The sequence below is a fragment of the Heteronotia binoei genome, chromosome 11 (genome assembly GCF_032191835.1).
Source record: "Heteronotia binoei isolate CCM8104 ecotype False Entrance Well chromosome 11, APGP_CSIRO_Hbin_v1, whole genome shotgun sequence".
Classification (NCBI taxonomy): Eukaryota; Metazoa; Chordata; class Lepidosauria; order Squamata; family Gekkonidae; genus Heteronotia; species Heteronotia binoei.
This window is the reverse complement of record NC_083233.1, coordinates 36,765,279-36,774,088: the sequence shown is the minus strand read 5'-3', so window position 1 is coordinate 36,774,088 and position 8,810 is coordinate 36,765,279. Positions and strand designations below refer to the sequence as shown.

The 8,810-nt window shown below is 40.5% G+C and overlaps 1 protein-coding gene across 1 annotated transcript in view; it reads left to right on the top strand.

Annotated features, from left to right (window-relative positions):
- The first annotated feature begins 881 nt into the window (after window positions 1-881).
- The window catches only part of PASD1 (PAS domain containing repressor 1), a 94,134-nt gene continuing 86,205 nt past the window's right edge, over window positions 882-8,810 (top strand). Inside the window, exon 1 of the mRNA XM_060249404.1 lies at window positions 882-947. The gene's annotated coding sequence lies outside the window, so the exon portion shown is untranslated. The remainder of the gene's footprint in view (window positions 948-8,810) is intronic.

The following is an 8,810-nucleotide window of genomic DNA, read 5'->3' as shown; positions in this document are numbered from 1 at the left end:
TATAGCATCATATAGATAAATATACATGTACCATGAACATACCCAATGCAATTTGTATACTTTACAGATTTCTGGGTGAAGCCTAGTTCTGAACAAATCTGTTAACAGTTCTTAATTACAAGATTTCCCCAGGATGCTGCTACTTATTTTTTTAGTTGGGTTCTCCCCCCTCTCCACCTTCCCTTGAGGAGCTCAGGATAGCACGCATTATTCTGCCCTCCTTCATTTTCTCCGCACAAAACCCTGTGCGGTAGGATAGGCTGAGAGAGAGTCTGGCTCAAGTTCACAGCTGAGTGTCATGATTGAGTAGGGATTTGAACCTGGGTCTTCCAGGTCCAATACCATAACCACTATGCCATAAAGACGTAAAACTTGTTGTCTTATTGTTTAATATTCCAATGGAGTTCATGAAAATTCTGAAAGCTTCAAAAGACACTTAAGAAGAATATACTACAGCACTTGAAGAATATAATTCTGAAAGATACCACCAATCCCAAATCTGAATTGCATTTGGAAGCATCATTGTGTTATGTATGTTTACATATATTTATTATTTTAGAAAATTGTTATAAAATTGGGGTTGTGGTTCGGTTTTTTTTTTTTCTGGATTTTTATTTTTTTCCTGATCCTCCTTTTTTGCCATATTTCCTCATGTATGTTGCTTTTGGTCTGTAGCATTTGGTTTCCTCTTTCTCAGTCACTAATCGGAAATCTAAAAGCAGTCTTAACTTTGTGGCTAAGAAGAAGAGCTATGACCCAGAGAGTCCCTGGTTCATATTGGCAGGAAACTCCATTGATGTTGTCAGGCAAGCCACAAGATTCTCTCAGTCTCTCAGTTGGGGAATGCTAATTTGTTAATGCTATTAGCTTTCTTTACAGAGTTTTTATAAAGATTACTGAAATAACATGTGTGAAGTGTTTGAACACTTAAAAGTGCCATGTAAATGGTAAGTATGTAGTTCTATCAGAGTAAGCATCTGAAATGTTTTCCTCCCCCTTCCCTGCTGTTCTAATATTAAACTACTATGTTATCTACTGTGGTGTGATTTTTAATTGTTTTGTTGGTACATGGTATTAAGATCATGTTGTGAGCCACCTTAGGAAGTTCTTTCTTAAACAGTAAAGAATGTAAAATTTGAAATACTTTAATTAATACACTTGTTTAAATGCATTTGTTTAAAGATGGCATGTCATATTGTACTCCTAAAATATACTTAACATTGATATAGCTTGTTTTAAGAGTTTTCACAATGCTTATCTCAGCAATCCTTACAACAACCCTGTTAGATAGGCCAAAATTGCCTCTGTTCATAGGGGATAAGGTGAGATTTTGGTTGGTGACTTCCTCCAGAGCCAAGCCACTGTGCTAAAGAAGCTCCCAACTGTGTATGTAATACCTGGAATGAAAGGAAATTTTGATATACAACAACTATTTACAAGCCTTCAAGTGAAAACAACCCTAGTACAAAAGCACAGAAAAGATTAATACAGACACCCCCTGCTGACTGTACTAATGTGAGCAATATCAAAGACCTTGTTTGACAAATTAGTTTTCCAAGTACTGCTAGCATTTTTGGTAAAGCTACAAAGAGTTCCACATTTGATGCTGGGGAAGATAACTAAAGAGTGAGCTGGTTAAAACGTTTGTTTGTGTAGGAACGTGTATTGTGCTGTCCCCAATGTATGACATAATTTAGCTTAGCCATTTAGCTTAGCCATCTGGGAAGGAGTGATGATCTAAAACAAGTCAGTTTGGGGGGCTTTCAGACAATAATTTTGATTGCAGAGTTAATGTACAATTGTTAGGCATAGCGAAATCACATCCCCAATCGTTTTAGGAACCTTTCTTGTGAGAATTGTTTCTTGGGGAAATTTTGGCTTTGCTATGACTTTCATTCTGCAGGAATAAGTTCTCTGTTTCATTACTTTTTAAAGTACCTATCTTTTCATGCTTTTCATTTTTTGCTGCTTCCCTATTTTTTTCATCATAATATTAGCTAGGGTGCCTATTAGCTAGTGCCAGTGTCATTCTTGGTGGTAAACAGGACTGCTCTTCCCCTTTCTGGGCACTCCATAACATTTTTCTCCTTTAGTCTCCTTGAACTCTCTTATTGTTTCATCACCCACGCCATAGCTGAGTAAACAAACACCCACACTTGTGCTTACTGACACTTTGATTTTTTTGAGGAGCTCAGTGGATTTGGTAATGTTTACTTTATGGGGACAGGCCTGAGAGATCAAGAAGACAATAAAAGAAATCAATGCAGTACTTAGTTTTGGTACTGGTGCAATGTACTGAGGTCGGAGACATTCAGATGGCAACATGCTTTATTAGCGAGTACATCACAAAGACAACATGGCGGGGCCAGGTCCCCTGTTATATACATTTCCCCGAACAACCTTCTTCCTGGTCAGGTCCAATCCTGGTCAGGTCCAATCCTGTGCCGTACCTTCCGGGACGAACGCCATACACAACAACTGGGTAATGAACCAACTGATTTTTTCAGTCTTTTTTCTTTCTGTCCCTATTTTTTCATGGTTAAGTCATAAATGATGCATTTTAAAAGAGTAAAATAAGTTTAGGTTTAATAGGAAAGGAATTGTTGCGTATATTTTAATTTTTTCCAAAATGTCTTTGTTTTCTGGAAAAACACACACAGAAAAAATGTGTTTTCCATGGCTTAAACATTTTCTGAAAATTTTAATCTTTAAATTATGCAAAACAAACGTAGGTTTGGAGCTACTCAATTAGTTGTTCTGTCTTTGCCCTTCTTTCCTAATTTTCTGCTTATTTCATTTATTTTACTTAAAGTATTTGTATGCCTTTCCCCTGAGGAACTTAGAAGCCAAAGTGGGTAGGAAAAGTACAAAAATATAAAAAAAATGGGTTGAAAACAAACATTACAATGATAGATATAAAGGTAAAGGTAGTTCCCTGTGCAAGCACCAGTCGTTTTCGACTCTGGGGTGACATTGCTTTTGCAACATTTTCACAGCAGACTTTTATGGGGTGATTTGCCATTGCCTTCCCCAGTCATCCACGCTTTCCCCCCAGCAAGCTGGGTACTCATTTTACTGACCTTGGAAGGATGGAAGGCTGAGTCAGCCTGGAGCTGGCTACCTGAACCAGCTTCCACTGGGATTGAACTCAAGTCGTGAGCAGAGGGTTCCGACTGCAGTACTGCAGCTTTACCACTCTGCGCTATGGGGCTCTTTAATGATAGATATAAATACCTTTAAAACCCACACTAAAACACCAAAGTAAAAACACCTTCTGCCCCACTAGCAGGATATGCCTTCTTTGCTCAGGGAGCTCTAAAAACTTTCTGGATTAAGTCTGTTTTATAACTTCGTCAGGAAGATAGAAGCTCTTCTGTCCTCTTCTGGGGGCTGTTCCAACGACACAAAAAGTCCAAGCCTGGGCCATTACGAAATGTGCCTTAGTCCAAGGGGATACTGTCAGTAGACCTTGCTGGGAAAGTGAAGCTGCCACACAGAAATATTAACGAATGGCTTTAAAGACAAGCACTAACACCTTGAATTGGATCTGGAAACAAAATAGCACCCAAGGAAAGAACCTCGCACTAGGAATAACCTGTTCCTGCTGGCTATCTCTAAGTAAGATATGGACATTTTGCATACTTTCTCAATTGTCTTTAAGGGTAGTGCCATGAACAGCATGTTAACAGTAGTGTACTAGATGCTCATCTGGACAGTGTACCTCCACCTTTTCTTCCCTCTAAGGCAACAAGAGCAGCTACAACCTTCCTCTTGCCTTCACATTAGGTAAATGAATGTCCTAGTTGCAAGGCAACAAGAGCAGCTACAACCTACACTGCACCTCAGAGGGCAGTGAAGTATGGCACTCCCCTCTCTCTGTCTTTGAAGAATCTTTGTTTTTTTTTACTCCTCTCTTGCCTACTTTGGGCCTACTTCAGCTCCTCAACATCAGGTGGAAGAGGAGGCTCACTAAAAAGGAATAAGATGAGAAGAATATTTTTGTCCCTGTAGCCAGACATACTTCACTTCTGCAAATGCAGCCACCCTCCTTCCTTGCTTTCTTCAAAGTGTAATCAGAGAGGCCTTGAATATCATTGTTAAGCGTTGCCCCATTAGGGTTACCAGCTCTGGGTTGGAAATACCTGGAGATTTGGGGGGTTGAGCCTGAAGAGGCCGAGGGAGAGAGACTTCAGTGCCGTAGAGCCTCCCTTCCAAAGTGACCATTTGCTCTAGGTGAACTGATCTCTGTCACCTGGAGATCAGTTGTAAGAGTGGGAGATCTCCAGCCACCGCCTGGAGCAGCCCTATGCCCGATTTTGATTATTAGGATCCAGAAGGTAGAGGGGACTAGAATGGTTGAGAAAAGGCTAGAGAATGAAGGGTTTTCCTGTGTCTGTCCTGGACCCAAACAGTAAGGATGGGAAGAGGCTTCCCATGCATCTGCTGCTCAGGTCTAAGGTGGACTCCAGAGAGACTCCCTCTGAAAACTGCTCCAAGCCTGAAGGAGCAGAAAGGATAGCTGGAGATTCCCCTCTTAGCGCTACTACTGCTCTCCACTTCTTCAGGGTGGCATGGGAGGCAGTCTGCTTGAGGCAGATGAATGGCTTGAGCTGACTGTTCCAGTATCCTTCTTTGCTAAGGATTCTAAATCACAGCCATTTATCATACCTAGAGATTTTGTCTCTGTTGCAACTAGGACATTCATTTACCTAGTGTGAAGGCATCTACTCTTACAACATTTACTGACTTCCTCATTTCTTGCTTTCTCTGTGTCAAGGTCATTCTCAAAATGTTTGTAATATGTATTCAGTGTTAGATTAATTTCAATCACAGTGAATCTGTGGATGGCTTTTGTTCTTCATAGGGTTTCTGGATTACTGAACTCTATGCCCACTTGGACATATAGAGTAACATCACTTTCCCTAGCCTTTCTGTGAATTTCATATCCAGAAATCTCACTGATTCCCTGTGTTCTATCAGATTTCTGATTTCCACTATCTCTAAGTCCTTTTTTTGTACCAAGTCCCTCATATTGTCTTAAAAGCCATCTGGAATCAGCATATATTTATAATCATGTCCATGGTCAAATACCCTTTCTGCATACCCTCTTTCTTATTTGTAGGCCGTTTAGACAGCCAGTCATTTGTTATTGTATGCTTGTTGCCAACTTCTACCTGTATAGCTGAAATTTTTGCACCATTGTTCCTAAGGGAGGAGTCTTTTCGAATCAGATGCCATTGACTTTAGTTGGCCTTTCCCCCAAAAACCATTTCATCTGTTGGGGGAAAAGGCCAATTAGTATCTCCAGTAGTAATCCATGACATACCTCTGAACACGGAGAACATGACAGATAATATAATGGAGAATGTACACTGTGCAATATACTGGCATCAGTGAACATTAGAAATTACAGTCAGGAATTCCCTAAAGCTGCATTTAGTGAAGCAGAGCTTCCTGGATATGTTGTCTTGGAAATACTAGAAACCTAAATGCAGCTTTAGGGAATTCCTGGCTGTAATTTCTAATAGTCACTGATGCCAGTATATTCCACAGTGTACATTCTCCATCATATTATCTGTCAGGTTCTCTGTGTTCAGAGGTGTGCCATGGATTAGTACTGGAGATAAGATGCTGGGTTAGATGGGCTTTGGTCCAGTCCAGAGAGGCAGTTCATATTTTTCTTTTTGCTATTGCACCTCAGAGGGCGTTGAAGTATGGCACTCTCCTCTCTCTGTTTTTGAAGAATCTTTATTTTGCTGTTGGGTATATCTAGGTTAGCAGAGCAGCTGTTGCCTTTTCTAAAAAGTGTGTGTAACATGATTAAGGGAATTGCTGACTATTTATTAGTCCTATGCTCTTTACGGGTTCTTTGATGTGGGGAGATTTCATCTTTGGCCAGCCCCCAAAAGCGTGTCTGCAGTTTTACCTTGGTTGGCAAAATGTCAGTTTGGGTTTCCAACATTCCACAAACAGCAGGAGGCAGATTTTAATGCTGCACATACATACACTCCTTAATTATAGGGGGGGGGGGGTTGGTGCTCAATCATCCATAAGGAGGCCTGCCTGCTGTTGAAATGTCATCTATAAAAACATGGCATAATTGAATCAGTAACACTTTGCTGGAAAGGTTAAGCTTGCATTCCTTTTTTAAAAACAGGAATGGATGCTCGGGTGTTAGATACAAGCTGTTCCTTTCTATTTGCTTATAGTAGAATGGAACACCCTGATGCTCTAGATGTGTAAAGTTGTAGTGAAGCAGAAACTAGATCCCACCCATGGCTAGCGGTAGATATATCTTGCTAAAAGCAAACAGGGCAAGCCCATTTTGGCTCAGTTATACTAGTTAGTATGCTATCAGTAAAGTCTTTTGCAGAGTTATTCTAGTCCATTCTAGGAATGCCACAAATTTTGTATTGAACCAGTTTGTTGTAGTGGTTAAGTGTGCGGACTTTTATCCGGGAGAACCGGGTTTGAGTCCCCACTCCTCCACTTACACCTGCTAGAATGGCCTTGGGTTAGCCATAGCTATCGCAGGAGTTGTCTTTGAAAGGGCAGCTGCTGTGAGAGCCCTCTCAGCCCCACCCACTTCACAGGGTGTCTGTTGGGGGAGAAGATATAGGAGACTAAGTTGCTTGAGTCTCTGATTCAGAGAGAAGGGCGGGGTATAAATCTGCAGTCGTAGACTTCTTCTAGTCAGACCTATGATGTTCAAGTGTGATGATCAGATGTGAACTGATCAACCAGTTGGTTTGGTTGGTATCGAACAACTTGAACAACTGCCAAACAGGATTGCATTAGGTGTTTTCAGAATTGCAAAATGGTGCCAGTCCAGGCAGGCTGGCAGCTGTTAACATCTCTAAAGACCACTTAAATGGACACAAAAGGTTAGGAATTTTTTTAAACACAGCATTTATTTTTGACTGCTTTATTTGGATTGTAGAACAAAGTCCAGTGGAACCTTTAAGATCAACAAAGTTTAATTCTGGGTATAAGCTATCATGTGCATACACACTTCATCAGATACATAGATTGGTGTTGTTGATCTAAAGGTGCTACTTGACTCAAACTTTGTTCTCTTGCTTCAAACCAAATTCAGGCCACTAACCTGATTTGGGTTGTAACTGTTTTAACCAGCTGTGGCTGTATCCAAGCAGTGAGCCACCATTTTCTCTGTTTATTTTCCCTGTGGTGCCATTTTCATTAGAAAAAGAGGCAAGTCTCTGGACTTTCATTGCCAGATTAATAGGGTAAAGATGCAGGCAGAACATTTCCGCTTATACCATTAGCATGAACAGGGTTAGAGATTTAGCTTTGTAATAAAATTAAAGTTGGTACTCTAGAGATCATGTTGTTGTTGTTCAGTCACACAGCCGAGTCTGACTCTTTGCGACCCCATGGACTAAATAAATAACGCAGGGCTTTTTTTTGTAGAAAAAGCGCAGCAGGAACTCATTTGCATATTAGGCCACAGTCCCTGATGCTACCATTGTTTCAGACAGGGCTTTTTTTGTTGAAAAAGCCCAGCAGGAATTCATTTGCATATTAGGCCATACCCCTGGCACCAAGCCAGTCAGAACTTTGTTCCTGTGCATCCCTGCTCAAAAGAAGTCCTGAGAACACTAGTGCAAAATTACACAATAGAAATTACACAAGTAGCAATTACTGATTTGTTTTCAAATGGAGACCACAGCTACATGAAAAGCCTATAGCAGTGTATCCCATTGATAAAAAGAAGACAGTGAAGCAACTTGTCAGACACTGAGCCATGGGCTAATGAATAGATGAACTATGTCCATCTCAAAATCAGGTGGGTAGCTATGTTGGTCTGAAGCAACAGAACAAAGTCAATGGCACCTTTTAAGACGAACAAAGTTTTATTCAGGGTGTAAGCTTTCATGTGCAGGCACACTTCCTTCCTCAGTGTATCTGTGGAGGTGTGCCTTAACCCCAAAGCTCACACCCTGAATAAAACTTCGTTGGTCTTGAAGTTGCCATTGGACTCTAACTTTGTTCCATCTCGAAATCAGTTCCCTGTTTGCCTGACGTGAGCCGGTGCGTGTTCAGGCATCCCTAGTCCAAGCCTATCAAAATCCCTAGAGTGACTCTGCAAAGGAGTACACTGTCAGTGAGCTGCCTAGAAGTACCAACACTGCTGGTTCTGCAGCAAAGAGAAGGCTGGAAAAACTCAACTTACTTCAATGATGATAAAATTATATTATTAGCAAATAGCTATATTTAAAACATAAATACTGCTTTATTTTTTAAAAACAATCCTTAGTCCAAATATTTCTTACTTATTAGGAGAATCATGAGCATCTTCCTGTCTTGTGCATGGCATGACCCTGTATATGATTTAACTGAGCTGTAGTAAGGCACAATGTTCCCTTGCTTTGCTCAGTTCTGAAAACAGCAGCACTCTACTATTTGTCTCTTGATAAACAGTATGTAAGTTAAGGCCAAAAAGTGAACATTTCTGTTGCTAATAATCATCCACTGGTAATGTGCTTGGCACTCCAAAGCCTTTTATTGTTTGTTTGGCCTAAAATAGTTGATGTTATTCTCATCTTGCAGGTGAGGCTCAGTGACAGCAGAAATAGAATTTGAACCCAGGGCTCCCAACTTTGCATTCTGGACTGCATGCTGTAATAAAATCATTTGCTATGATTTAAATGGGTGCTTTGCATGTTGAGGAGTTCTGTGTAAGAATTAACATATTGCACATGTGTAGGCTGAAATTAGTGCTGGAGGCGCATTCTAAAATGGAAGACACTGAACATTGATTTTTTTTTTTTTGTATAGTTCTCTGGATA